Genomic DNA, 26174 nt, shown 5'->3' with positions numbered 1-26174 from the left:
ATATGTGCAAACATGTTTATGGGCCTAATCATAGAATTACATATAGATTCCCTTTTAATTCAATAGGATTTCTGTGGGCCTAGTCGTAAATAATTGTAATTTCATTTTTAAAATGTATTAACTTTATTGTGGAATAAACACAACCAGTTATGATGTTTTCATCTGATTGTCAAATAATCACTTCAAAGAGCTCCTTTACTAGGCTACCTGTGCAAGTTCATCCACTTGTAAAATATTTCCAGCCTCCAAACAGTGGTGAATGGAAAGAGACACCTGTTACACAAAACACCAAAAASTGTAATGAGATTTGGCAATTTCCATTAGGCCAGAACTGTCCGCGAGTGTCTCTGTGTCGGCCACTCATCTCTACCTTTGCAAAATTTCAGTATTCATATCTAACCACATCACATTTTGGATCGTAGGCTAYACCACCCATTTTCAAGTCCATTCACTCATTTTTGCTCATGTTTTACCGATATGGCCTTTCCCCACTATTTATTTTGCCGGGACCATACCGCCTTACTTTCACCTCTATCTATCTCTATGTCACCAATCCTTCATGTCTTCTTGTAGAGGTGCTCCTGCTTCTACAGTGTTTTGACTGGTTCATGACACTGTTATTGTTACAGATTCCCCTGGCTTTGAGTTTTTTTAACTTCATGCAGCTCACTCCACCCATCCCCTGGCGGTGCCAGAGAGACTAGGCCAGGGACATGTGGGTATGCAGATCCGGGAGCAATTGCAGCCCCTCAGGATGAATTCAGATTTTTTTGTGTCTCCTACTTCCATCAAAGTGGCCCATCCCTGGACTAGGGGGATCATAAACTGTCTCCCCAAACTACTAATTTCTCTTGCGCTATTACTCAGAACCACATCCATCTCATACGTATGTCCTCTGGAAATAACAGTTTCTATTGTGTGTAACTCTCTGTGAGGTTGCCTTATTCCTGGAAAATGTGTCAGTGCGTCACAGGCCAGCCCAACTGGAGAGCCGCTCTCTTTCAGTTATGACTGTTCATAACACTGTTATAACTGGTTCATGAAGGCATTATAACAGGCTGCTTCAAGTTAGTGATGCACACAATAAGGACTTTGTCAATGTTGCAGTCTGTAAATAAAGCTTTGAAACCAAGAGAACATGCAAATCAACTCAGTAAAATACATTTATTGACAGTAAAAGTTCAGTCGTCTTAATTGTACCTTTTTAATTTTTACACAAAAATATCAAAATACTTTACAGGGGCATTAAGTCTGAATATTGGCAAATTCATTGTTGATTAATTCTCTCAAACAAATACACTGTACATTGACAACAATGCTTGTCTTTTCTCAAATGCAGTGCTCAATTTAAATTTCATAAAACATTTTTTGAGAACAATGCATTTAAAAACTATGCGTAGTCTAACTTGGTATTTAGCTACTGATTTGCGAGACTTAACTGCATTTCATGCATTTTATGTCCCAAGAAGTTAGTTCCATTTTCATCAAACTTCATTGAGAGAGAGGTGCTTAAATATGCTGTATTACATAACAGATACACATAACGACATACATACATAACAACATAGATTATCTTGGTTACCCAACTTCAAAGCTTAGAAAATGAATGTGTCTATACACAAACACATTTAAGTATACAATTTGTACTCAAACAATAAAAAACAACAAAAGTATATTAAAAAAATGATTTACATTTCATTGGGCCAAATCGCCCCAGTGCAACATGGGAAAGATTCCCTTTCAAGATTCCTTCGCAGTACTCTTTCAGTCAAAAACAATCTCTTCGACATGTTCTTTCCTAGATTTTTACCTTAATCGTACAACAACTCATAAGGACGTACTTGTTCAACCGCAGACCTCYTTTGGAAGTCCTGTCAATATGGAGGAATAGGCTCATGTGTTATCAACGTTAACATTCTCCTATAGTCTCGTTGCTACAGTATTTTACCAACTAACATAGTCGCTTGAAAGTTCCTCACTGACAACTAACTACAAAAAACAGAACAGTTCCAATACTTACCGACATCACATGTACGGGAGGTCAATATCGAGGTTGCAAACAGAAAACCAATACACATTTGGAAATGATCTTTGACCATAGTTAAATTAGGAAATGATAAAATAAGATGAGTAACGAACACCACAAAGGAAAAATATTATTCCAGTCTAACAGTGAGTTAAAAGACCTGGGAGAACGGCCAATGATAATAGATTAGCTTGATCCCAGCACAGAAGGACCTGTTATTATGTGCCACACAAGAAAGTAGATGCAGCAGGCAGTAAAGAAAGTTACATATTAGAGTTCCCGAGTTGCCTATGTGTTCTGAATGGTAACATTTGTGACTTGGCATCATGATCTCAGTAGTAAGACATACTGTAGACATAATGGTGTTACTAGAATGACGTAACACATGTCATAGGCAGTCGTATCACAACAGATGAAGTCACCTGATGACAATTGATTCAACACTGACCTGACGAAAGCAATAAGAGTTTGAGTCACAATTGTATAAGAACATAGTCACAAATACCATGACTGCTATGTCATTACTATGACAGCCTTTTATAGATCTTACGACCAAGTAAAGTGATACCATCTAACATGGGATGTTGCTTGTTAGTTCTGCTAAGAAACAGAACAATGAGCAGCATCTTAAGACACAATTACAGATGATTTGAGACTTACCGATAAACATATTTTCATTGTACAATTGTTGACATGATCACCGTTGCCTATCAATAGTATAAATGGTAAGATTGAAAAGAGTGCTTTCGCCTAAATCTGAAATAACGGTAAATGTAACCAGAACAAAAACTAGATTAAGAAATGGAGAAGAGAAAAGAAGCTGCCTTCTGGCTGTTATGGGTGAGTTGATTTTCCTCCGTAACTCTAGCGTTATTTTAAGGCATTGACAACTATACAGTATTGCTAAAAGAACAACTATTTTTCCGGGCATCAAAAGAACAATATGTACAACCGAAACAAATAAGAAAACACTAACACTTCAGGATAGAGTGCAAAATATTCATACTAATTCATCACTAACTTGTCAGTTCCAAGTAGCCTAGAATCAGTAAGTACCAAATGTCCCTTATTAGGTTCTATATCAGCAAAGTACACATGGGTTGAGGAAACAAAAATATGAATTTCTTACATATTTACTTTGACAATATTCAAATGTTTGGTTTCGTTGGATTAATCTCGGCAGCGGCACACATATTGAACATCATACATTCTCTCTAAATTCCCAGGGGTGGACTGAGGCATAGTTAGCATTCTACACTGTCAATGCCAGTCCCCAGATCATTTGGTGCCAGTCTGTAGCTGTGACATTTAATAGGGTAGAATAGGAATAGCATAGTTGTACAATATATGGGAGGGAAGAAAATGAAAGGAAGACAGACCTTGAGGAAGACAGTTGATGTTTAGAGAGGTGTCAGACAGTTTGTCCTCAACAAGGATGTTTGGAGGGATACATTGGTTCCACAGGGGTATAATTGCTTAAGTGGAGGGTCAGTGCTTCAGTAAAGTTATGGCCTAAGGACACTTTGGCCCAAAACACTCACACCCAAATTCCAAGTCGACACTTAGCCCTACCCATAGGCACTCCAGTAGATCTAAAAGGATTGGATAGGTTTAAAGTTATAAGGTCATTGATTTACCTTGTCTTCTGATTGGCTAGGTGGAATAGTCATCATATTGTTTACGCCCATCTAATCATTTCAGATCTCAGGAAGTKCCTTGAGAGTAGCGGCTAGGGGTTGATTTGGAATTGATCACCAGAGTACAATTTCTATGCTGGACCCCAATACTCTCCACATTTACAGTCAGGACTCCAGAGTCTCTGGCTCTGCTACAAGAGCGAACCCAATTGGTCTAGCTAACAGATTAGTGCAATTCAATTACAGACCACTGTATTCATGCTCTCTGAAAGCTGCCTACACACATACAGACCTAGAAGAAAAAAACGTCCTCATATAAAAGGAATTCAATGCATTAAAAAAAACATAACCGTTTAAATGGAATCCATTATACATTCATAAAAGAGGGGGAAAGACAGAGATGATAGAAGACAGAGAGTTCAAGAGTCTTTCAGGTGGAGATTAAAGGTGACATTAGTTTCTGATGGAACAGCTCAATTACTTTCCTTTCCCCTGTTATAGCTGCTGTTATAGCTGCTGTTACAGCTGCAACAGTTCAGACATGAAGATGACATGTCAGCCATTCTTGTCTCCGCCCTTCTCTCCCACCCCCTGAAATCAAACACATTTAAAACTGACCTGTGAGTTTAGATGTTCGGCCCACACATACATTTATCAACATTGATGGAGTATACAGCTACAGTATATCATCAGGTTTAACAGCGTTACGAAGCAAGTCAACCTCCTAGAAAGCAGTTCATTTTTTAAAGCTTCAGTTGATCAAGAATTTACCTATACAATGGTCTATTCAAATAAGGAGTCTCGAACAACTGCATATCGACACTCACCCCGGGCTTGTGAAGTGCATTATCCTGCAGGCCGAAGAGGGGGTGTCCCTGGCCACCCTGCAGTGGCGAGGCCCCCAGGTTGGGGGACTGGGAAGTGGGGGTGGAGGTGAGGGCCCCGGTTAGCGTGAGTCGCTGTAGCTCCCTCTGCCGCTGCTGCTGCAGCATCTGATAGACCACCACCTGCTGCTCCTGAGACACACAAGAGATAAGGTACTTGAAAATGTGTAGTGATATGCACATCCAAAATTAATCCAACGGTGCTGGGCCAAAAAAAGACTGCAGCATATACTGTATGCTGTTTTTTTTCTCCATTTATTTTTTGGGACCAAAATAAACCTGGCCATGGTCACACTCATTGAATAATTAGGGGTTAACAGCCAAGCAGATTGTTCACTTTTGTATCATTTGGCACTAGAGGCCATGAGCAACTTGGGCAAAAATTGTCCTATAAACCGTCACAGTCATATCCACCGCCCCATTTGACCTAGAGTCTTGAAACTTTGTATGTAGAGTTCCTTCAGAAAGTATTCACACCCCTTGATTTTTTCAACATTTTGTTGTGTTACAGCCCAAATTTAAAATGGATTAAATTGAGATTTTGTGTCACAGGCTTACACACAATACCCCACAACGTCAAAGTGAAATTATGTTTTTAGAAATGTTTACAAATTAATTAAAMATGAAAAGCAGAAATGTCTTGAGTCAAGWATTTAACCCCTTTGTTATGGCAAGCCTAAATAAGTTCAGTAGTAAAAAGTTGCTCAACAAGTCACATAATACATTGCATGGACTAATAATAGTGTTTAAAATGTTTTTGAATGACTATCTCATCCCCACACATACAATTATTTGTAAGGTCCCTCAGTTGAGCAGTGAATTTCAAACACCACAAACACTAGGGAGGTTTTCCAATGCTTGGCAAAGAAGGGCCACCTATTGGTAGATGAGTAAAAAAAAAAAAGCAGACATTGAATATCCCTTGAGTATGGTGAAGTATTAATTACACTTTGGATGTGTCTAACACCCAGTCACACAAAGATACAGGCGTCCTTCCTAACTCAGTTGCAGGAGAGTAAGGAAACGCTCAGGGAAAAGAAGAAAGACTGTAAAGAGTAACATATTCCAAAAACATGCATCCGTGTTGCACTAAGACACTAAAGTAAAAACTGCAAAGAAATGTACTTCATGTCTTGAAACAAAGTGTTATGGTTTGGCAAATCCAACACAACCACATCACTGAGTACCGGTCTGCTTCCAACAAAACTGTGAGACAAATTGACTTTCAACTGGACAAAACCTAAAACGCAAGCCAAATGACAGCTGAAGTCGGAAGTTTACGTACACCTTAGCCAAATACATTTAAACTCAGTTTTTCACAATCTTGACATTTAATCCTAGTAAAACCTTAGCCATTTGCCACAACTTTGGAAGTATGCTTGGGGTCATTGTCCATTTGGAAGACCCGTTTGTCGACCCGTTTTCTTTCGTTGCTTGCAAGCGCCCCCTTGTTCCTCCAAAACATAATGATGGTCATTATGGCCAAACTGTTCTTTTTTGTTACATCAGGAGTTTGTCCAACATGTCTCCGACCTACTCACTGCCACAGTCATACTCTGGACCTAGTTTTGTTCTCATGGAATAAATATGTTGTGATCTTAATGTTTTTCCTCATAGTCCTGGACTATCGGACCACCATTTTATTACGTTGCAATCGCAACAAATAATCTGCTCAGACCCCAACCAAGGATCATCAAAAGTCGTGCTAACATTCTCAGACAACCCAAAGATTCCTTGATGCCCTTCCAGAGTCCCTCTGCCTACCCAAGGACGTCAGAGGACAAAAAATCAGTTAACCACCTAACTGAGGAACCAATTTAAATGTGCGCAATACCCTAGATGCAGTCGCACCCCTAACATCTAAAAACATTTGTCATAAGAAACTAGCTCCCTGGTATACAGAAAATACCCGATCTCTGAAGCAAGCTTTCAGAAAATTAGAATGGAAATGGCGCCACACCAAACTGGAAGTCTTCCGACTAGCTTGGAAAGTACCGTGCAGTATCGAAGAGCCCTCTCTGCTACTCGATCATCCTATTTTTCCAACTTAATTGAAGAAAATAAGAACAATCCAACATTTTTTTTGATACGTTGCAAAGGTAACTAAAAAGCAGCATTCCCAAGAGAGGATGGCTTCACTTCAGCAGTAATAAATCATGAACTTCTTTGAAGAAAAGATCATGATCATTAGAAAACAGACTCCTCTTAAATCTGCATATTCCTCCAAAGCTCAGTTGTCCTGAGTCTACACAACTCTGCCAGGACCTAGGATCAAGGGAGACACTCAAGTGTTTTAGTACTATATCTCTTGACACAATGATGAAAATAATCATGGCCTCTAAACCTTCAAGCTGCATACTGGACCCTATTCCAACTAAACTACTGAAAGAGCTGCTTCCTGTGCTTGGCCCTCCTATGTTGAACATAATAAATGACTATCTATCCACCGGATGTGTACCAAACTCACTAAAAGTGGCAGTAAAGCCTCTCTTGAAAAGCCAAACCTTGACCCAGAAAATATAAAAAACTATCGGCCTATATCGAATCTCCCATTCCTCTCAATTTTTTTTGAAAAAGCTGTTGCACAGCAACTCAATGCCTTCCTGAAGACAAACCATGTATACGAAATGCTTCAGTCTGGTTTTAGACCCCATCATAGCACTGAGACTGCACTTGTGAAGGTGGTAAATTACCTTTTTAATGGCGTCAGACCGAGGCTCTGCATCTGTCCTTGTGCTCCTAGACCTTAGTGCTGCTTTTGATACCATCGATCACCACATTCTTTTGGAGAGATTGGAAACCCAAATTGGTTTACACGGACAAGTTCTGGCCTGGTTGAGATCTTATCTGTCGGAAAGATATCAGGTTGTCTCTGTGGATGGTTTGTCCTCTGACAAATCAACTGTAAATTTCGGTGTTCCTCAAGGTCCGTTTAAGGACCACAATTGTTTTCACTATATATTTTACCTCTTGGGGATGTCATTCGAAAACATAATGTTAACTTTCACTGCTATGCGGATGACACACAGCTGTACATTTCAATGAAACTGTCACGACTTCCGCCGAAGTCGGCTCCTCTCCTTGTGCGTTCGGCGATCGACGTCACCGGCTTTCTAGCCATCGCCGCTCCATTTTTCATATATCCATTTGTCTTGTCTTGTTTCCATACACACCTGGTTTTCATTTCCCCAATTGTATTTAACCCTCTGTTTCCCATCATGTTTTGTGTGTAATTGTTTCATGTTGCTGTGGTGTCTTTTTTACGCGCTTTACTTTGTTATGTTCCGTGTTTTTGAGCGCATTTTATTTATGTTATGCTCTCGCTTTGGAAATTTAATAAAGTGCCCCTGTTTACATCACGCTACTCTCCTGCACCGGACTTCGCCTCTTTTACACACGCTGACAGAAATATGGTGAAGCCCCAAAATTGCCCTCGCTGGAAGCCTGTGTTTCAGACATAAGGAAGCGGATGGCTGCAAACTTTGTACTTTTAAACTCGGACAAAACAGAGATGCTTGTTCTAGGTCCCAAGAAACAAAGAGATCTTCTGTTGAATCTGACAATTAATCTTGATGGTTGTACAGTCGTCTCAAATAAAACTGAAGGACCTCGGCGTTACTCTGGACCCTGATCTGTCTTTTGACGAACATATCAAGACTGTTTCAAGGACAGCTTTTTTTCCATCTACCTAACATTGCAAAAATCAGACATTTTCTGTCCAAAAATGWKGCAGAAAAATKTATCCATGCTTTTGTTACTTCTAGTTTAGACTACTGCAATGCTTTAATTTCCGGCTACCCGGATAAAGYACTAAATAAACTTCAGTTAGTGCTAAATACGGCTGCTAGAATCCTGACTAGAACCAAAAAAGTTGACCATATTACTCCAGTGCTAGCCTCCCTACACTGGCTTCCTGTTAAGGCAAGGGCTGATTTCATGGTTTTACTGTTAACCTACAAAGCATTACATGGGCTTGCTCCTACCTATCTTTCCGATTTGGTCCTGCCGTACATACCTACACRTATGCTACAGTCACAAGACGCAGGCCTCCTAATTGTCCCTARAATTTCTAAGCAAACAGCTGGAGGCAGGGCTTTCTCCTATAGAGCTCCATTTCTATGGAATGGTCTGCCTACCCATGTGAGAGCACTGGAGCAACGAACCGCCCTTGCTGTCTCTGCCTGGCCGGTTCCCCTCTCTCCACTGGGATTCTCTCCCTCTAACCCTATTACAGGGGCTGAGTCACTGGCTTACTGGTGCTCTTCCATGCCGTCCCTAGGAGGGGTGCGTCACCACTGACGTGGTCTTCCTGTCTGGGTTGGGCCCCCCCTTGGGTTGTGCCGTGGCGGAGATCTTTGTAGGCTATATTCAGCCTTGTCTCAGGATGGTAAGTTGGAAGATATCCCTCTAGTGGTGTGGGGGCTGTGCTTTGGCAAAGTGGGTGGGGTTATATCCTGCCTGTTTGGCCCTGTCTGGGGGTATCATCAGATGGGGCCACAGTGTCTCCTGACCCCTCCTGTCTCAGCCTCCAGTATTTATGCTGCAGTTGTTTGTGTCGGGGGGCTAGGGTCAGTCTGTTATATCTGGAGTATTTCTCCTGTCTTATCCGGTGTCCTGTGTGAATTTAAGTATGCTCTCTCTAATCCTCTCTTTCTCTCTCTTTCTTTCTCTCTCTCCTAGGACCATGCCTCAGGACTACCTGGCATGATGATTCCTTGCTGTCCCCAGTCCACCTGGCCGTGCTGCTGCTCCAGTTTCAACTGTTTTGCCTGCGGCTATGGAACCCTGACCTGTCCCAGACCCGTTTTCAACTCTCTAGAGACAGCAGKAGCGGTAGAGATACTCTGAATGATCGGCTATGAAAAGCCAACTGACATTTACTCCTGAGGTGCTGACCTGTTGCACTCTTGACAACTACTGTGATTATTATTATTTGACCATGTTCGGTCATCAATGAACATTTGAACATCATGTTCTGTTATAATCTCCACCCGGCACAGCCAGAAGAGGACTAGCCACCCCTCATAGCCTGGTTCCTCTCTAGGTTTTTCCTAGGTTTTGGAATTTCTAAGGAGTTTTTCCTAGCCACTGTGCTTCTACACCTGCATTGCTTGCTTTTTGGGGTTTTAGGCTGGGTTTCTGTACAGCACTTTGAGATATCAGCTGATCTAAGAAGGGCTATACAAATACATTTGATTTGCTCCTTTATCTTGTGTTCAATAAACCGCTCTATTTGGATTCTTGCTTCATTTCCTCTGCATTCTTATCGATGTGCCATAGTGACACCTTGAACTCTGAACCAGTCAAAACCTCCCTCTACAGTCCACCTTTACTGTATGGAGCAACCAGATGAGGCACAGGAGCCATTCCCAAAACCACACAGCCAGGGGTGAAAGTAAGGCTGTACAGAAAAGATGCGGCGTCCCAACAAACTAAATGGAGGTACGCCTTACCGGTAAAACATGAGCCTGTAACAATAATTATAACAAAATGTCAAGAAAACTGTAGGCAATTTCACCACTTTTTATCATTACCGCATGTCAGAGGCATGTAAAATGAGCGAATGGACTTGCAAACGGGTCGTATAGCCTACGCTCCAAAATGCGATGTGGTTTGACGAAAACCCAGACATTTTGACAAGGCAGAGATGAGTGGCTGACACCGAGAYGTGCGCGGACAGCAGTGGAYRCATAMATTCTGGCCTAATGACAATTGCCAAATGTCATTACACTTTTTGGAGTTTTGTGTAACWGATGTCTCTTTCATTCACCACTATTAAGAGGCTGGATATATGTTGCATTTKGATGAACGTGCGCGGGTAGCCTAGTAAAGGAGCCTTTTGAAGTGATTATTTGACAATCAGATGAAAACATCATTACTGGTTGTGTTTATACCACAAATTCAAATTCAAGAAAGTGTCAAATATTATATAGCACCATTATTGAATGGAACTCCCTTCCATCTCATATTTCTCAGATGAACAGCAAAAATCTTTGAAAATATACAGATAAAGCAACATCTCATRGCACAACGCCTCTCCCCTATTTGACCTAGATATTTTGTGTATATGTATTGATATGTTGGCTGTGTGTGCCATTTTTCAATTGATGTAGTTCTGTCCTTGAGCTGTTCTTGTCTATTAATGTTCTGTATTATTTCATGTTTTGTGTGGACCCCAGGAAGGGTAGCTGCTGCTTTAGCTAATGGGGATCCTAATAAAATACCAAATAAAAGGTCATACATTTTAAAAGTTAAATTACAATTCTTTACGACTAGGCCCACAGAGATCCTATTGAATTAATAGGGATTCTATATGTTATTACATTTTTTTGGTGCACTACAGGACGTCCCGTACCGGGAAGAAATTAATTCTACTTTCACCCCCGCACAGGAGTACAAAGAATCTGAGGAGGAACAAATGAGAGACTTCAAAGTTCAACCCTAATCCAGGTCCAAAACCCATAACCGGACACCAAAGACAACCCATGACCTCATCCATCATAGGTCATGACAATCCCATCCACAAAAAGCTATGATGCAAGCTTTATAGGCAACTGTTGAAAATCATGGAGTAATCTTGGAGAAGCTGAGGTTTCAGATGGCACCCTCTAGCACAAATTCCAGTCCAAAACAGTACACCAAYGCAGCTCCCAGTGTTGGCATTAGCTACACCTGATCAAGCTCAGGCAACACCTGAACCACCAGCAGTGGGCTGCCATTCCAGGGCTGCAGCCGCCCCCTACCAATCACCTCTGCCACCTCACCCCCAGACTCATCCTTCTAACCTCACCCTATACAGCTCCAGCCTGTAGCGCCCCCTAACAAGCCTCTAGCTTCAAATTTAAAAAAATCTGATTTCACATGTCCATTTAAAACACTGTAAATCCACTCCACAGCGGCCTATCAACTTGAAACTTGTCATCACTATCATAGACATCCCTAAGATGAACCACACTGACTTTGGTAATGATATCTAAAAAAAACAAGGAAAATATGAATAACAACTCATTCTTTGCATATGTAACACTAATGCTCAAAATCCTCTTCTCCTCTTGAACCACACGTCAGATTCACTCCAGATGTTGTATTTAGAATCATGATTGCCCATAAAGGAAGATAGTTCCTACATGATTGAGTGCTTGCTTTGTGAACCCCGTTCATTGCTGCTCGYCGCTATATTTTAATAATGTATCTCTTATTTCGGTCCTGACAATTCATCCATTAATACTGTTTCAGTTTTATCTTAACTTCTTATGATAACCGTCTTATCATCACGGTTGTGTTGTATTGCGTTGCCAAACATCACGAGCGTGTACTGCAAGTGTTTGCATGTCTGAGTGTGTTTGTAGGGCATGGTAGAGTCATTACTGGAGTGAAGTTCTGCTGGAGAAGGAGCTGCTTCTGCTGCTCAGACAGGAGAGAAGACCTGAAATACAAATATTACTCATCATGGGACACTTCCAGTCCAAACAACACTTACCCAGCCAACCCATTAGTCACAACAAAAATCAATTACAGTAACAGTTTAGACCAGAATCAKTCAGCACAGCCAGTAACAACAAGAAATCAACTGTCTGTCAGTGTCAGACTATATAAAAATGTATCACTCTCACAAAAATAGTGGCCGTGGCTATCACAACAACAACTGATCAACAGCAATCAACCAACACTATCACCAATCATTATACTTTTCTGGTGATCAGACAGGGAGGAGGTACTCACGGACTCATGCTCTTGGGGAGCTGCAGGCCCTGTGCCAGTGCCTGGGGGCCCAAAGGAGGAGGCTGGGGCCGCAGGGCCGGCAGGGTGGGCTGGGGGCCGTTCTGGACAGGTGACTGGATCACCCCGTTCAGGCTGCCCAGCATGCCGTTCATGTTCAGCTGGGGACTTCCTGCTTGGGAGGCCATGAGCCCGCCCACCATGGAACTGCTGGCCTGACTGAGGCCCCCCAGGCTGTCAGTCAAAACCCGCCCACCCAGCCCGTTCAGCAAGGGCTGGCCGAAGGAGGCGGGGCTCTGCTGAGGGGGCGGAGTGCTCTGGAAGGAGAGGGAGGAGCTACTGCGGGAGGGACTACCAGAGTGGAGCTCCTAGAGTCGGAAGATAAAAACACAGGGTAAAACTAATGGGACAGTTATGGTTCATTTACAGGTGCAATCTGTAAGTTTCATTTCCCCATATTTCATATATTAACATTCCCTCAATGTAATAACACGCATGTCGCGCCCACCTGAAGATCTGCCTTTTTCAGTCATCTATTTCCTGTGTTTGAGGGATGAAAATCCATTTGTCACTTAAATCTCGCTGGATKRATTSCTATCATTTTATTCCTGCGACTCTTTCATACTCTTSCTTAACGTTACGACCGTGGAAACSTTTGTAATGACCTGTCAAACACACTCTGGTAATGGCTAAAATGGGCTCAATGGAATAAATTGTCTTTACACTGATTCTATAAAAAACGCTAAAGCTTCGTTAGGGATATAACGCACCATCTTGACACTTACATCACAAGAAAGATAACTTGATTTTAATGGGTGTTCATTTTTTGTGGAATTTGAAAAAGTAATAATTTTATACAGTTGAAATGTTTACAAATTAGATGCGTTAGGTTCTAATTCTCAGAGTAAAACACTCAACGGACACTATGAAAGCTTAACCAAGTTGAATTCTTCCCAGAGGATCAATACAGCTGCATTAGACAAAAACATTTTCACTGATATAAAACTGATATTTAACCGTTCCTCATAGGCTGAGTCTCCTCCTACCCATCTGTACAAACATCGTTCTTTACTGCTAGGCAGGACACTAGTGATACGGGCCATAAACGTTTATTTCTCCCCTAAGGTGACCTGACCTCAACCCCCCTCCATCACCAATCCATGGCTCTCTGCCCTTATCAATGCCTGCCACATGTAATCACTTCCCTGCACTCAACACATTCCAAGCTTAGTTGCACACACTATATACCTTCCTCCTATAACCATTAACTTCATGTGTAGATCCTCTAAACCTCAGCACTCCATCAGTGACATGAATACGTTTATTTTCATATTCTCAGAACCCAACRAAAGCAACTTTCGAAAATGAAMACTTGGATTATAGTGATATTATATTTGATCTCGCAAAAAAATGCAAAGTATGTTTAKATACTGTAGGTGTAATCTAGAGCCAAGCATGTTGATTTTAATSTGAGGGTATCYTGCTATTGACACACTTGTTGAATTATGCAAGAGAACGTGAGAACAACAGTAATTAATGAGGCAGTCTAGTCWGCGCAGGTGAGTGCAGATAGGGTAGACAGAGGTAGTGTTTGGGGGCTGCAGCCCTGTGCCACCCMTTTATGTTMATTTACTCATATATGCAAATACACCTGGTGTATTTATGCAAACATTGCACATAGAATTTTCTTTATTTGAACACAAAATACCCCCCAAAATACCTAATACAATAAGAACATTTATATATGACTGCATTCTAATAACAAAAATGCAATTTCACAATAAATTGAATATCTGAATTCCCACCTAAATCCCTAAACTCATTATTTGTCCGTGCCAGTAAGATGTTTTATGTGCTATAATTCTGTCAATATCTGAAGTATCTTCATCCACTGTCCTTCAGTTGCATTTATTAGAATGGTTTTAAATTTTTTTTTTAACAATTTAGATGACCGTTGCTACTCAATGTACAAACAAGTAGAGGCAGCACCTTCGATTGGAAATGAAACTCAGATGTCACCTTTAATGCTACAGTTTGGGATAAAGGGTAAGAGTGTTGTATAACTAACTACACAGTGGGTTCAGGTGTTGGCCGGTACTAAGTAAGGTATGGTGGGCACAAAGGGGTTCTCACCTCGGATGAGGTGATGAAGGAGGTGTCATTCAGGAAGCAGCTTTTAGACAGGGGACTCTTATTGGTGCTGAGGGGGTCTATAGGGACAAGAGAGGTACACACACAGGGATATAGATATAGGGACAGGGAACCAACTACAAAAACACGACTGTCCAGATTATAATGTCAAAATACAAGGTTTTTGTTTGGGGATGGTGGCACTCTTTTCAGACTAGCAAACTAACTAACAACRAATGAGGTAAGGAGGATGGAAAGCTTCTGAGAGGAGGTGAGTRAGGAGTGGAGGATGAGGAGGGCTTTCTGAATCTGACCGTATGCGGAGGAGAGGAAGCTGATGTGGGCGTGGGTGGTGGTGGGCACTAGGCCATGGGCGGAGTGGTGGGAGTGATGGACCTGCGGGGGGAAGGGACAGGCCAGCTCCACGTTGAGCAGCTGCAGCCGCTCCTTCTTGGCCGTCAGGCTGAGAATCTGGTCCTGGAGACGCTGGTTCTCCTGCTGCAGCGAGTGGAGGGACTGGAGCATCTCTACAACTGGAGGAGAGAGACGGAAAGGGGGAGGGAGGCGGGAGAGGGGGAAAGAAACAGGGAAAAGGGGTAGTAAAGAAAGTGAGAAAATAAGAGAGTGAGAGTATAGCACTGTATTAGAGTCCCTTCCGTTTTGTTACAGCTTCCATACTGAGTGTTGTGTCACACAGTACTGTTTGTGCAAAGACAGGTCCTAAGGGATACACTAATGATCATTGCTGAACAGCACAGCACATTTTAAAGGATCTGAAAGCAAGTGTATCAGACTGACTCGGGTTGATAAGAATCCACTTCCTCTTCAAAGAGTCCAAAAATACATTTGACATTGGGTGTGTATGACAGACTGTGTCATAAAGGCAGACGCATCACCCAAAAAAGACAAACAGAAAATTCTCAGAGAATGAAGATATATTATAGACTGCCACAAAGCACCCCAGTKTACAGTGCCTTGCAAAAGTATTCATCCCCTTGGCGTTTTTCCTATTTTGTWGCATTACAACCTGTAATTTARCTGGATTTTTATTTGGATTTCATGTAATGGACATTCACAATATAGTCGAAATTGGTGAAGTGAAATTAAAAAAATWACTTGTTTMAAAAAAATCWAAAAAAGAACAAACGGARAAGTGGTGCGTGCATATGTATTCACCCCCTTTGYTATGAAGCCCCAAAATAAGATCTGGTGCAACCCAATTACCTTCAGAAGTCACATAATTAGTTAAATAAAGTMAAAATGTGTGAAATCTAAGTATCACATGATTTGTCACATGATTCCAGTATATATACACCTGTTCTGAAAGGCCCCAGAGTCTGCAACACCACTAAGCAAGGGGCAACACATAGCAAGCGGCACCATGAAGACCAAAGAGCTCTCCAAACAGGTCAGGGACAAAGTTGTGGAGAAGTACAGATCGGGGTTGGGTTATGAAAAAATATCCAAAACTTTGAACATCCCACGGAGCACTATTAAATCCATTATTAAAAAATGGAAAGAATATGCCACCACAACAAACCTGCCAAGAGAGGGCCGCCCACCAAAACTCACGGTCCAGGCAAGGAGGGCATTAATCAGAGAAGCAACAAAAATRCCAAAGATAACCCTGAAGGAGCTGCAAAGCGCCACAGCGGAGATTGGAGTATCTGTCCATAGGACCACTAAGCCGTACACGCCACAGAGCTGGGCTTTATGGAAGAGTGGCCAGAAAAAAAACATTGCTTAAAGAAAAAAATGTTTGCTGTTCTTCAAAAGGCATGTGGGAGACTCCCCAAACATATGGAAGAAGGTACTCAGTTCAGATGAGACTAAAATGTAGCTTTTTGGCCATCAAGGAAAAGGCTATTTATAGCGCAAACCCAACACCTCTCATCACCCGAGAACGCCATCCCCACAGTGAAGCATGGTGGTGGCAGCATCATGCTGTGGGGATGTTTTTCATCCGCAGGGAATGGGAAACTGGTCAGAATTGAAGAAATAATGGATGGCGCTAAATACAGGGAAATTCTTGAGGGAAACCTGTTTCAGTCTTCCAGAGATTTGAGACTGGGATGGAGGTTCACCTTCCAGCAGGACAATGACCCTAAGCATACTGCTAAAGCAACACTCGAGTGGTTTAAGGGGAAACATTTAAATGTCTTGGAATGGCCAAGTCAAAGCCCAGACCTCTAGCCAATTGAGAATCTTTGGTATGACTTAAAGATTGCTGTACACCAGCRGAACCCATCCAACTTGAAGGAGCTGGAGCAGTTTTGCCTTGAAGAATGGGCAACAATCCCAGTGGCTAGATGAGCCAAGCTTATAGAGACATACCCCAAGAGACTTGCAGCTGTAATTGCTGCAAAAGGTGGCTCTACAAAGTATTGATTTTGGGGGGGTGAATAGTTATGCACGCTCAAGTTTTCCGTTTTTTTGTCTTATTTCTTTGTTTCACAATAAAAATATTTTGCATGCTCAAAGTGGTAGGCATGCTGTGTAAATCAAATGATACAAACACCAAAATAGGAAAAATGCCAAGGGGTGTGAACAATTTCGCAACCCACTGTACTTACTGTTGGCTCCCATCTCTCCGTTGCCATGCTTCTCCAGGAGGAGCTCTATGTGGGAGCTGGATGGAGGGACGTTTTCAGGGCGACCTCTGACCCCAGGGCCCACGCCCTCCCTCTGGTCAAACAGTAAGGGCAGACTGCTCATAGGAGACCTGAGAGAATAACAGTGGTAAATCAACAGGGATACGGCTACAGAGAACAGAAACAGATCGAAATGGAATAAAGTTGGTACACAGAATTAAATGGAATGGTAAAGTATACAAAAGTAAAAGAGATAGTGTGAGAGAATAGTGTTGATAGTGACAATGAGAGAGAATAGTGTTGATAGTGACAGTGAGAGAGAACAGTGTTGATAGTGACAGTGAGAGAGAACAGTGTTGATAGTGACAGTGAGAGAAAACAGTGTTGATAGTGACAGTGAGAGAGAACAGTGTTGATAGTGACAGTGAGAGAGAATAGTGTTGATAGTGACAGTGTGAGAGAATAGTGTTGATAGTGACAGTGAGAGAGAATAGTGTTGATAGTGACAGTAGGAGAGAATAGATTGTAGTGACAGTGAAGAAACAGTGTTATAGTACAGTTGAAGAATAGTGTTTGATCAGCTGACCAGTGAGAGAGAACAGTGTTGATAGGACAGTTGAGCAGAGAGAACAGTGTTGATAGTGACAGTGAGAGAGAATTGACTAGTGACAGTGAGAGAGAATAGGTTGTATGAAATGAGAGAAATAGTGTTGTGTACAGTGAAGAGAATAGTGTTGATAGTGACAGTGAAGAGAGATAGTATTGATAGTGACTGAGTGAGAGAACAGTGTTGATAGTGACAGTGAGAGAGAATAGTATTGATACGCATAGATCAGTGGAGAGAGAATAGGTATCTGAGTATGGCAGTGAGAGAAACAGTTTATAGTACAAACAGATATAGAGTGTTGATAGTGACAGTGAGGAGAGAATTGTGCTGATAGTGACAGTGAGTCATAGAGAAACCTACTGTGAGGAAAGGGCTCTCCGTGACGAGTTGTCGTGACATGGGAAGCGACAGTCTCCATCTCGGACTCTGAGAGGAGAGAGAGCAATGCCGATAAACTACCAGGGACTACTGTAGGGGAGAGGGGTAAGTTGAGACGTTTTTACATTCAGCATCACTCCGTCAAGGGAAAGTACAGTATGTCTTTCTGTTTTGGAAACATAGCTTTGTCCAAAAAAAGTGGTCTCTTGCACAACTTAGTTGAGCTGTGGGACAGGGTAAGTTAACCGCATACACATTCTGTACTAAATTAAATATTACCACTACCCCGTTAAAACCATGTCCATCTTCATTTCCCAAACACAATTCAACACAATCACAATCGCTTTTGTCTTTTAATACTTTTAAAGATTTTTAACAGAGGCTTAACACCTAAGGCCCTGTTGTTACCTCATATCTCAGAGATAATGCCTTGATTTTCTTGCCTGGGAAGAAAACACTTCATTTGCTCAACTTGCCATTGGCTCAACCATTGGTTCAACTTACCCCATGGCCATTGGCTTCAACTTACCCCTGTACATAGGCTCAACTTACTCCATGGTCATTGGCTCAACTTACCCCATGGCCAAGGCTCAACTTACGCCATGGTCATTGGCTCAACTTACTCCTGTCATTGCTCACTTACCATGGTCATTGGCTCAACTTACCCCATGCCAGGCTCAACTACTCCATGGTCATTGGCTAACTTACTCCATGGTCATGGCTCAACTTACTCCATGGCATGGCTCAACTTACTCCATGGTCATTGGCTCAACTTACTCATGGCCATGCTCAAACCTACTCCATGGCATGGCTCAACTTACTCCATGGTCTTGGCTCAACTTACCCCATGGCATTGGCTCAAATAACCTCATAGTGCATAGGTCAACCTACTCATGGCCATGGCACAAACTATCCTTGGTCATTGGCGTCAACATTACCCGGTGCAGTTGCGTGGCAAATTAACCTCATGTCATTGGCTCAACTTACTCCATGGTCATTGGCTCAACTTACCCCATGGTCATTGGCTCAACTTACCCCAAGGCAAACATTTTGACTATATTATCCCACACAGGTACAAGGATGTACTTTCATGCTAGGTTTAGGACCTCATATTGAAGCTTATAGAGACCCCAACTGCTGTATAGAACAATCTGCAAATTATCTACCTTGGCTTAGAGACAAGCATCATGAAACCTCTAACACAATAAATTCATTTGACCTGGTGTTTTTTTTTAACCTAACTTGCTTACCACTTTATCCATGTGATTTCTTCCGTCTCAGACTGAAATGAAGACCTCTTCCTAAATATTTGGTCAGATTATTAATTTTGTGTATGGTTTCCTAGAAACAAGGGTGGCTCAACTTACGCCTTTGTCTCAATTTACCCCACTCTCCCCTATGTAACTTCATAGCAAACATAAGTATCTCACTAACGACTGTGTGTGTGTGTTACCTTGAAGTGAGGTCTGGGCTTGGCTCAGTAGTGAGGGCAGTGTACTACGGGCAGTAGAAGGGATCCTGCTAAATGGCTGAGAGGAGCTGAGGCTGTAGGAGGAGCTGGAACATGGGTGCACCTACAAGGGTTTAACACACACAGAACAAAGTTAGGATCTCATTTACCTGGCAACTGAATACATGTGGGATACTATTTTAGTTGTAACATGATATCGTTGATAAGCTCAGTCAAATGGCACTATATGTTCCCTGCATAGTGCACTACTTTGACCAGAGCCCATAGTCAAAGTAGCGCACTACAGATGTAGGATCTTAATTTGATCACCTTGTGGCAGGAGAACTTTCCTGCAAAGCAGGACATTTTTAACTTGTAGTGTACTTGAAGTTTAAAACGGCGCATGAAGTTTGTAATTTCCACTTTGAAATTTCAGACTCCTTTACGAAAACATTTATCAACCCCTACAAAAGTGTCCATTAATTAAAATCCACATAATAATTAATATTTCCTGTTGCAGCAGGATTATTTTTCTGCTGTAGCAAACTGGCTCAAATAAAGATCATACATCTGTATATACAGTTGAAGTTGGAAGTTTACATACACTTAGGTTGGAGTCATTAAAACTCAATTATCAACCACTCCACAAATTTCTTGTTAAGAAACTAGAGTTTCTACTTTGTGCATGACACAATACATTTTTCCAACAATTGTTTACAGACAGATTATTTCACTTATAAGTCACTGTATCACAATTCCAGTGGGTCAGAAGTTTACATACACTAAGTTGACTGTGCCTTTAAACAGCTTGGAAAATTCCAGAAAATGATGTCATGGCATTAGAAGCTTCTGATAGGCTAACTGACATCATTTGAGTCAATTGAAGGTGTACCTGTGGATGTATTTCAAGGCCAACCTTTAAACTCAGTGCCTCTTTGCTTGACATCATGGGAAAATCAAAAGAAATCAGCCAAGACTAGAAATTTAGACTCCACGTTCTGGTTCATCATTGGGAGCAATTTCAAATCTTTGAAGGACAATGTTCATCTGTACAAACAATAGTACCAAGTTTAAACACCATGGGAACACGAGCCGTCAGACGCGTTCTGTCTCCTAAGAGATGAACGTACTTTGGTGCGAAAGTGCAAATCATCCCAGAACAACAGCAAAGGACTTTGTTGAAGATGCTGGAGGAAACGGTACAAAGTATATATCCACAGTAAAACAAGTCCTATATCAACATACCTGAAAGGCCGCTCAGCAAGGAGAAGCCCCTGCTTCCAAACCGCCATAAAAAAGCCAGATACGGTTTGCAACTGCACATGGGACAAGATCATACTTTTTTGGAGAAATGTCTCTGGTCTGATGAACAAAAATTGAACTGTTTGGCCATAATGACCATCGTTATGTTTGGAGGAAAAAGGGGGGAGGCTTGCAGCCAAAGAACACCATCCCAACCGTGAAGCACAGGGTGGCAGATCATGTTTGGGGGTGCTTGCTGCAGGAGGGACTGGTGTACTTCACAAATGATTGGATATGAGGGAGGAAATAGTGGGATACTTTGAGCAGACATGCAAGACCTGTCAGGAAGTTGAAGCTTGGTCGCAAATGGGTCTTCAATAGAGAATGATCACCAAGCATACTTCCAAAGTGTGGGCAAAATGGCTTAAGGAACAAAGTCAAGTAATGGATGGCCCATGCAAAAGCCTGCTAATCCTATAGACATTGGGGGCAGAAGTGAAAGCGTGTGCGAGCAGGAGGCCTACAAACTGACTCGTTACCACAAGAAAATAAATAGAATAAAGAAAAAAAAGAAGAAAAACAAACAATATTGTGGGAAGCTTGGGAAGGCTAACCTGAAAGTTGACCAAGTTAAACAATTTAAAGCATATGCTACCAAATACTAAGTGAGTGTATGTAAACCTTCTGACTCTGGATGGATGAAAGAATAAAGGCTGAACTATAATTCTGTCTCTATTATTCTGACAGTCCCTTTTGAAAATAAGTGTGATCCTAATGACTAAGACAGAATTTTTTGGATTAAATGTGGATTGTGAAAAATCTGAGTTTTAATTGTATTTGAGCTAAGGGTGTATGTAAACTTCCGACTTGCAACTGTAGGTAATAGGTGCATGTTGGAAGCGCTAAGGCTCTGCTACTGACTGAGCTGACGGGCTCGACATTACATGGGGTTGGACGGGTGGGCTGTTATTCATCAATAACTAGGGTAGGGCAGGGTTGGGGTATCACTAAATTGATCAAAAATGTTGAACGCTGTAGCATTTGCGTCGTTGTATGCTGCGCGTACAGTCATATCTGACTAAGTATCAACATATGTTCACAAGTGATCACCTCATCAAATCTAAGAAATGGAGTTTAGATCACAAAAATGCTCTTTCATGTCTCTCTTTGGCAGTAGTAGCCGCAAGCGGAAGCCGTTGCTATGGTATCAGACTCGAGCCGCCATGAGCAGAGGAGGATCTCGTGACGACAGAGAGGAGCAGCTAACGAATGACTAACGAGGAAGTCATTTCTTGATTAGCCAGGGCCGGGCCTTAATTTGGCAGAAGCAATCGGGCTGGGTAGGGTAGGGCTGAATGTCGCGGGTAGGGTAAGGCTCAAGCGGACATGATTTGATTTCTGGGTACTGGGTGTTGAGGTAGAGTGACTGGTTTGAAGTGACGCGTGAGACGTGAGATGGCAGAGTCTGAAGAGAGCGGTGCTAATATGCCCCGCAAGAAGAGGGGTGTTACAGACACCCCCACTCAAAGACAGAGGGTCCTTGTGACCGGTGTGGATTCCTAACCAAGAGAGTAATGTCAGACTTAATTCATAAATGCAATTCATTTATAGAACACACACATGCACATATGTACAGACACACACACACACACACACGCACACACACGCACACACACACACGCACACACACGCACACGCACACACACAACAGCACACCTAAAAGTGTTGAGGTCATATCTTGTCAGAGTAGAGCAAAAGCAGGAAGTCAACCCAGCCATTGACACACATGCTCTCTCTGTTGACACAACACAAAACCACAATCTAACAAATCTCTTTACGACGCACAGATCACTAACTACCTAAGATTTACTACGTATGTGCAGTCTGCACTTCTAGTTCTGTTCAAAAAGTCATAAGCAAAAAGCTTTACACATACAAGGGTTCTTCCCTCTTATTTTTACTCAATCTGTTACACTTCTTCATCCTTTTCTTTCTCTGTCGTGCAAATATGTACAAGCTTAAATCTGGCCGCCATTTTCTAAATGAGGTATCTTGCTTCCTGAACATCTCGAAATACACRTACTTATAATGTGTACATTCATCATCCACAGCCACAATACACAGAAATGCTGTATATTATTTTCACATGCAAGTGCACGCTTGCAGTTACTCGTGCACACACAGGAAGCTAGAGGGCTACCGCACAGAGAGTACGCCCACTCAGACAGATCTGGTGAGACTCACCGGAGCCGCGGCCTGTGGAGAAACTGACGCTAGAGGAAGTGGARGAGGAGGGGAAGGAGGAGGAGGAGAGGGAGGAGGTGGGCAGGGTGGAGGAGTACGCTGTGTGGGGGAGGGTGGAGGAGCTGGGGAAGAGCGAGGAGAACGAGGTGGAGGAGGTTAGGGAAGGAGGTGGAGCAGGAGCCGTGTGGTGATGGTGCTGCCGGTACTCCTCCTCTCGCCTCTCCGTCCGCTCCCGGTTCTTGCTCCCCCGCGGGCGCCCCGGTCCRTGCCGGCTCTTCTTGTTGCCACGGTGCCTCCTCTCCCGGTGTGTTGGCAGCGGTGGTGGGGGCGTGGCCTTGTCTTCCTCTACGTCGGCCTCCTCCAGTATAGGGGGCGTGGCTAGGTGCGGGGACTTGAGAAGCGACTTTGAAAGCTTGTAGTCCCCCGAGGAAGAGGAGGAGGAGATTTTGCGGAGCTTGCTGCTGCCGCCGCCTAGCCCACCCGAGGAGGAAGTGATGCGCATGATGGAGCCGAAGGTGGAGATTGTGACCTTGGTCTCAAAAGAGTTGGCCTCGCCCTCTGACCTCTCGTGACYCTGCGACGACCCTCCGTGAGGTCCGTCAACCGGGGTCAGGGCCGGGGGCTGCAGAGAGGCCTTGTTGTGATATTTACTATTGTCCAATTCCTCCTCCTCTTCTTCTTTCTCTTCTTCCTTTTCCTCCTCCTCTTCTTCGTCATCTTCCTCAGGCGCTGTCCGTCTGGTCCGCTCGTCGCGGTGCTCCTCGGCACCATGCTCGTCCGCTCCTCGGTCGGGGTCGCGCTCCAAACGAGAGGTAGAGGAGAACGGGAGGAAGTCTTGGGAGCCGCCACCTGGGAATACACACCGTAGTTATTCCTAAACACAACACAATAACCAGACAACACTATACGGTGCAGTTATACCTAAACCATTATAAAACACACGTTCAGACTAAACACAGTGAAGTTATACCAAAACAAAGAGCTCTGCACTGGAGAGTTGGTTATTCACAAACAGAACTGACTGAGAAGTTGTTGGACACAAAATGGCTGGTTGGTTGGCCCATAAAGGATTAGCTTTGTACCAGTGTTGAAGGGACTGGAGGAGCAAGAGGAAGAGGAGCAGCTCTTGCCAATGCTTCCTGTCTTCTTACTGCGATGTCCCAGCTGGCCGTGAGAGCTCAACCTCTTCGAATTCCCCTCGCTGTCCTTGTTGCTGTGGTGACCCGACGACAACTAAATCAACAACACAGAGAGGTCACGGGGGGGGATAAATGTGTCATTAGATTGAGAAGCGGTTTGATGTCATAGATTAAAGCCATTTACGCTCGTTAGAAAGTATTGTGAGACGGTCCTGTTAGAGAGTTCAACCAAGGACCTCACCGGAATAAAACCATTTTCTCAAATGTGTCCATTTAGAAATACACAATAGTTCAAACTATTTAGGAAACCAAATGGTTATACGAGAACAATGAAGGAAGAGGATTGGTGGATGTGGGGAAATCTAGATAGAGAGAGAAAGAGAGAGTTAAGAGAGGTTAGAGACTGAGGGCATTTAGGGGTGTAAATATTGGGGTTGGCTTCACCTTGTCCATGCTGCTGGTCAGTGAGGACCCCAGACCATCAGAGGACTTTTTATGCCGCTCCTTTAGCCTCACCTTGTCCTTGTGACTCTGAATGAAACCAAAAGGGAGAGGCTGAGGATTTGAGCATTCATGCAAATACACCAATACAAGCCACACCAGGCAATAGTCAAATGCACGTTCGGTACGTACACACAATACACAGACACTCACCTTCCTGAGCCTGTGGTGGTGGGACCCGTGTTTGTCCTGGGCGGGGGACGTGGAGCGCCCCCTGGAGTGGCCGAAGGAGCTGCGTTCTGTGTTCTCTCCACTGGAGCGCATCTTCCTCTGCTACAGGACCCCACAGAAGAGAGGCAGAGAGTCACACTGCTGCCAACCGTAACGGTCACAGGGGCAAGTACAGCTATAAGGGCAATAGCTAAACAGGCAATATCTAGAGCTACAGGGGCAACTAGGGGGAAGAAGCTATTTCTCCATGCCGGCTTGAAAAGCTATGTCTCCTTGCCTTCCTCAATGCAGTACGTGAATGGACGTTACAAATCCAAGAGGAAGTTGTAAGTCCTTTCCAAAGTCTTCTTATTACACTACACTCTTAGAAAACATTTCCATATTTCATTCCATTTTAATAAAGACGAATTGGAGATCTCCTAGAAAGTTGAAAACAGACTTGGATACATTTGCCAGTCTCTTACCATCTTGATGTAGTGGTGCTTGCAGTAGCCACAGTACTTGACGTTGTCAGCCTCAGGGCCCTCCTCCTCACACAGCAGGCCAGCCATCTGAGCACTGCACAGGGTCAGACAGTCAGACAGATGGGAGAGGACACACACACACACACACACACCTACACACACACACACACACACAGACCACTCACCAGGTGACGTGGAAGGCTTGTCGACAGCCCTGGTGGTTGCACGTCATGCAGGCGCCACAAGCAGCCTTGCTCTCTCGCCCATGGTCCTCACAGATATAACACGTCTAGAGAGAGGGGAGGAGAAAGATGAACAAGAAGGAACCAGAACATATCTCCTCTTATCAACGTCAGATGTCATGTCCACCTGAAATCACTCGCAGATGTAACGGGCAGACTTCGCTATGGAAGGTAAATCAGGTCGTTCCATGAAATGAGTGCTTTTCGCATCCCTTTGATTTATTAAGTAGGAATTGTGCACAAATATTGCATTTCAAAAGCGTGTTATTTTACTGTAAATGAAGTGCCCTAATATAGACCACATGGAACATTCAATGCATCTGATTTTTAATATGAATAAAGACTTGCTAAAGTGCCAAAATTCAGCARTATGACATGTCTCTCCGTGCATCCTCGGTGACTTGAAGTGGGTTAAAATGAAGATTAACTTAACCCCAACATTTCTGAGTGGGTCGAGCATAACACGTCAACCCTGTTATCCAGAGATAGACTAGAGATGTATTTTTATTTTATTTTTTAAAGTGAAGTAAGCATATAATTGCCCCTATCTGTTGCTGTGTACAAACTTTTATTCCCCATCACAAGGAGATTTATGTCTGACTTTAGATGAAGTCGTCGACCATGTTACTTTATTTGGCACCTAATAGACACTTACAATAGTATATTTATATATTTAACCTCTGGAGATGGGAAAAAGTGTTTTCTATTAAGTTGAACATGTGCTCTTTTTGACAGAATGATACAATTAA

At 42.9% G+C, this 26174-nt stretch overlaps 1 pseudogene; it reads right to left on the bottom strand.

Annotated features, from left to right (window-relative positions):
- Positions 1 to 1145: 1145 nt before the first annotated feature.
- Positions 1146 to 26174, bottom strand: part of LOC111974324 (protein AF-17-like) — a 28789-nt pseudogene continuing 3760 nt past the window's right edge.

This window comes from Salvelinus sp. IW2-2015, linkage group LG1, assembly GCF_002910315.2.
Source record: "Salvelinus sp. IW2-2015 linkage group LG1, ASM291031v2, whole genome shotgun sequence".
NCBI classification, from domain to species: Eukaryota; Metazoa; Chordata; class Actinopteri; order Salmoniformes; family Salmonidae; genus Salvelinus; species Salvelinus sp. IW2-2015.
This window is presented reverse-complemented; position numbering and strand designations above follow the sequence as displayed.